General features: G+C 41.6%; 1 long non-coding RNA gene across 1 annotated transcript; it reads right to left on the reverse strand.

The window, feature by feature from the left end:
• Positions 1-2319: 2319 nt before the first annotated feature.
• LOC103897749 lies at positions 2320-5019 on the reverse strand. Its single transcript, XR_657512.1, has 3 exons — positions 4924-5019; positions 4364-4502; positions 2320-3815 (listed from the first exon to the last, which is right to left on the reverse strand). It is a non-coding gene; the product is annotated as an uncharacterized LOC103897749 (long non-coding RNA).
• Positions 5020-5750: the final 731 nt, after the last annotated feature.

Here is a 5750-nt window from a genome sequence, read left to right on the forward strand (position 1 = left end):
GAGCATGAAATTCTAACTAGGAGTGTTCAGATGGCTCCCTCTACCCTCGCCTATAGGTAAAATAATGCAATGGTGATGTACATGGTCACTCTTGACTCTTTGGGAACCACACAAGAATTCAGTTAGCTGTCAAGAAGGGCCAGTCTTTGAATACAAGACCCTTCCTAAATTCCTTGGGGTTTAGTTGTTGCAAAGATGCAAATATCATGTGGGATGTGATAGCCACAGGGGTCGGTCAATGCCTTCATAAACTCAAACCAGTCCTGTAGCTTGAAATAACATCATTTGAGAACCAAGTGGGACAAGTGAACTGCTAAGATGATAGGCTGTCATGTGTAGCAACCAAAGCTTTTACAAGCCAAATAACATGCAGCAGCTAAGCCCAGAGGTAACATTACTAATTGGTATACTAATTCACTCTACACAGGATACATAGGGTTATTTTTTTCCCTAAAAATAGCTATGAGGGATTCTCTCTGAACTTTGCAGCTTTGTGTCCTACCGATGAAACCAGGTCATCTGTGCCCTCTGCTGGTGAGAGCAGGTTCCTACCAAGAAGCTATGAACGGAACTCCTAGGAGTTACTGACCACCTTCCTAGTGTAACAAAATGCTGAAGAACATCACTGGACTTTTGTCACATAACTCTATGGATAGTGAACACTGGAGAGCGTTGTGACACTAGTATTTGGGCCTTTCTAGATAATTGTGCTATCAATAATTTAAAATTAATCATGAAGCCACTGAGTACCTCACATCGTAAATATTTTAGACACTTGCTTCAAAATTACAACATTTTACAATGCCAAAATTTAACATCAGACTCCATGAAAGATTTCAATTATGCCCCAGGACAAAGATATCTGAACTGAAACTCTGACAAAAACCTACTTTTAATTGTGGACTAATGCGAAAGAAAGATCTGAAAGTTTCTATACTTGCATAGTAGTAGTGTGCCTGAACTATTTTGCATAACACATATTGACTATCAAGATCAGCTTTTGCTTATGATTAAGCAGATTATCTGATGTCATTTTAGGGATGAACAGATTATAGCCCTAAATCCAAAGATGTAAGTAACAATGAAATCTTATTATGCATTAGAAAACAAACAATGCAGTCACAGCTGATCTGACAATTACTCGGGAATCTCTTAGTAAGGTCAATGCTAAGCACCTAAATTCTCCCCCAAAATGTATGCAGATTCTGGTTGCTAGACTTCCCTCTCTGCAAGTACACAGACGAATGATTGAGGGAGCCAATTTATAGCAGCTGGACGGCTCAATTATTTTTTTCCACTATTTTGGGGCAAAATCCAGTTTTTTGTCTATTTATATCACATTCAGACTCTTGCAGTCATTACAGTTGCAATATAGCATAAACCCGGAACTTTATCTTTGCTTCAGCTTCCACTGCCACAAGAACAAGTAAACTTGTGGTCCTGCTAACCTGCAGACTTCAGTGAAATTGGCTAAGCTCTAACTGATCATATTTGAGAGTATTTTATCTGGTTTCAATAATTTATTTTATGCTAACACTTGCAGAAACTGTGTGGCAGAACATTCATATATTTACTTATAGAGGAAAGCTTGAATTATAATGCTTCCAGTGGAATAGAAACATTTGAGGAAAACATGATGTGTTTGGAAAATAAATGTCTCATTTCACTGACAACATGTACTTCTGACCTCCTTGTGGTCTCCTTTACAACCCATTATATAAGCTAAAGCAGGGTAGTACAGTGTACCTGAAGTACGAACATAAGGAATAACCTACTGGGCATGCATAATTGTCCATCCAGCCCAGTATTGTGTCTTCCACAGTAGCAATGAGTGATGGCATAAAAAGACACTTGCAGATGTGACAGATGAGCAATTAGACAATAGATTAATGACTAGGAAGTCTGTAACCCATCAGAAGACAAATGAATGTCTCTACAGAAGGAGTAGATGTGAAGATGTGGAGCAGGATGCACAGACCAGGAAACGCCTGAAAATGGGATTCGAAGAAATACTGTATGAGCTGATTACATGGTGCTACTAGCAAATCAGCAAGGAGGGAGGTGTTGCATGCAGCTGAGAGCACAGACAACCAGAAAATTCATGATGGAAAATGACAGCGAACAGAACCACGCATGATACTACATATAAGACACTGATTAAACTTGGGAGAAGCATAGTTTGGACTTCAATCCCACTGTATGCTCTTCGGTATCCAATGCACAGAATGCTTGCTTTCTATAATGAAGCCCAGAATCGGAAAGGTATGAAGATGATTTTAAACATCTCTTTAGCTCTCCTCAAAAGCAGAGATCATACTGAGCCACTAACACTTAATTCTTTATTTCATCCAAGTAGTCACTGAAAACATGAATGTCAATCTGGTTATTATAAACACAATAAATTCCTGCGCAGAATAAAAACAGATTTTACACATAGCTCTACTAGCATGTTTTCATTCTGGGGTACAAAAATGAGGATTTGGATTACCTTCCAAATCCTCAACCTCTCTGAAGCAAAAGTCCAGACTGCAGGACATTCTTCTGTAATGTAGACAAATACATCCACTAGAGACTGGCCTGGTGCCATCAATCTAAATAGCAGAGATTTTCAGATAGAAAGGCTAGCACATTATCTCACTGTCTCACTCCATTTAAATTGATTTAATCTAGACAATTTCATTAATTTGTAAGAAGGAGAAAAGTTCCCAAAAGCTCTATCAATTAAAATAGCCTCGCTTTCAAGCTGTGTCTTAACTCACATTCAAGCAAAACGCTCACTCACCCCAAAAAAAGAACTACCTTGCCAAAAAAAGCCCCAACCCCAAGCCAGGAGAACTCTGCTCTCAAGAGTATTACAATAGGTAGTAATACTTGTGTTTATTTCAGTAGAAACAACATCAGGCATGAGCAGGTGAAGATGTATTGTTGCATATGACATGACATTGGTAGCCTGTCCATAACTGAGTCATCTCCAATTGAATTATCACCAATGAGAACAAGAAGTATCCAAACAGAATGTAACCTCAGCTGAGTTCTTTTGCACTGACACTGGTGAAATAATTTTTCCATTAGTTTCCAGTGATTTGCATTATTACCGGTCTGCCAGTATTTATCTAATATTCCCAGCAGTGAGAAATACCTCCATAAACTTGAGAAATTTGAGACTACTTTAAAAGAGCATAAAAACCCCGTATCTACAATTTGCAACATGTATAAGCACCACAGACTGGGTTCTGCAGTATGGCTACAAATTCAAGCTCAATATATTGGTAAGTAAATGCAAGGTTATTTGCAGAGACTCAATTTGTTTAATAAGCTTAGGGATAATCGTATAATTGTAGTATTTTCTTTGTTTCCTTTACTGCAAGGCATTTCATATTGAGGAGTCCTAGTAAGTCACTCTTACAACCAAAACCTGAATTCCAAACACATTTAAATGTTCTGTTTAAAAAAAATGGTTTTATATACATCAGGCACTCTTAGAATAACAAGAGGCCCTCAAGCATTAGAAAAGCTTTACCTCACCATCTGTGAAGAGGTGACTTATGATTTCATAAATTGTGAAGTACACTTAGGAATACTCCAACTGTTATAAAACTGTCTCCTTTTATATCTTCATGACACCTTACTGTTTCTTTATTCATTCTGCTGCTCAGAGATGGGAAGGCCCAGACACACCCAAAAGACATTTTTGCAAAAACAAATGTATTGCAAAGAGCATTTTAAATTACCATGTTCTCTTAGACACCTTAATCAAGCACGTGTGCCTTAAATCCACATTTTCTTCAGGAACGATGCAGGCTCCAAAACGGTATCTATGGTGAGAGAATGGGAAGGTCCCCATTAACATGATAAACGCCCTCACATTGATGGGAGAAAAGCTGTACCACTACTCAGCCCACTTGCTGACAACATTTTTGCATTCAAACCTACAACTCGTCATTTGTTTTTCTTTTTTTTAATGAAAGCAATACAAACCTGCAATACAAACCATATAAGCAGGCTGGATGTAGCCCCTGAACTGTACTTATAATATATATGTGTTTACATATAAAAATATACATTAAAAATTATTTGGATGTATTGCAAAACTATAGTAGACACCACTTAAATTCATCTGAAGAAGGGTTTGCCTCCTTTGCACACTGTAAAAGTCGAATAGAACTCTTTATGTTAAATCATCGAAGATAGGCACCTTCCAAACGCAGCATCCATCCAGTTAATAATTACCTAAACACAGAGATGGTACATATGTTTCATCATATGACTACCCACATAGAAAATCTACATTTCCTAAGAACATCTATAGAATATAACTTGACAAACCCACAATAAGCAGATTTAAAAAAAAAAACATAATTACCTTTTAAACTTATGATATTTGATATGTCTGGATTTTGAGAAGGAAATAGCTAGCTCTGCTCCTGAGCCACTTCAGCAAAGGTGTCCACATAGAACTAATATTTACTTCCATACAGTACTTGGACTGTAGCTCTCCATGCCTGCAAAGCATGGAGGTAGTAACAACAATCAGTACAGCAGAATCATTAGTAAGACTTCATCACAAGATCAACAGTCATAGTCAGACTTCCCAGATGACACAATTTAAAACACAGTGGTTAAATAGTAGTTTTGTCCTGTCATTTGATTTGTCTCTCTCTGCTTGCTCCTAGCATATGAGGAAGTTGGTGTTCATTCATCTCCAAAAATTAATGAGAAAATTTTTCTCCATTTGGTATTACAGGTTCTCTTCCCTTTCCCATACTGGTCCGTCACCTTCCCAACATTTCACTCTGCTCCCCCAGCGCCAAATCAATCCTGTTCCCCTACTTTTTGCCCAGCGCCCAAACACTATCCCATGAATTGCAGCTGTTCCCAACCGCCCACCAGCTATATCTATAACCTCTGCTCACCCCACCTTACCTCTGCTTTTCCTGCAGCACAGGAAAATGGAAGGGATGATCTTTTTCTCTGAAGTATTTGGCTTGGAGGTGAAGTAAAGCCCCCTTTATCTCCTTCAAAGCTCTGGGGAAAAAAAACAGCAGTGAAACAGGTAACATGCACTGCCACAAGCCCTCTCATGCTGTGGTACACTGCAAGCCCTAGAAGGACCACAGTCAGCCAGGACCATGCCACCAGCCCCACTGGCCTCTCACCCAGCAGGAAGATGTCACTGACTTTCTGAGCTTATCACCCTTACGCTGTTTTGTGGAGAGCTGGGCATTTCAATGTTTCCCAGAGGACCTCACAGTCCCTGCAGACGGTGACAGATCCCAACTGTCCCAGCAGACAGCACGCCAGGCCTTCGGCCACCCATGCCAGAACTGCTCCTTATCTGCAGCATGCTGGCAGATGTGAGTGGAGGCCATGGTCTCCCAGCCCTCACGAAGCACAGCAGCACATGTAGACCCAGAGACCTTTGTCGGAGCCTGATGGCAGGCCCCTGGGCACGGAGACAGCAGTGGTGGGCGCCCCTTCCCCCTCACCCCCCTGCCCGGGCATTGCCCGCAGAGGCGGGGGGCTGGCTCGGGGCACCCAGAGCCCATTGCCCGCTCCCACCCCTGGCAGTGTCCCACACTGTCCGCACCCTGGGGGCTGGCAGAGGGTCCCTGCCCTGGGCAGGCCCGGTACAGGCGGCCCGGTTCGATCGACAATGCCGGGAGTCCGGCCAGCGGCGTCCCGCGGGAGGACAGCGCTCTCGGCTGCCCAGGCCCACGGCGCACGGCGCAGGCCGCCCCGGGCGGAGCGGG

The sequence above is a fragment of the Aptenodytes forsteri genome, unplaced genomic scaffold (genome assembly GCF_000699145.1).
Source record: "Aptenodytes forsteri isolate BGI_AS27 unplaced genomic scaffold, ASM69914v1 Scaffold15, whole genome shotgun sequence".
NCBI classification, from domain to species: domain Eukaryota; kingdom Metazoa; phylum Chordata; class Aves; order Sphenisciformes; family Spheniscidae; genus Aptenodytes; species Aptenodytes forsteri.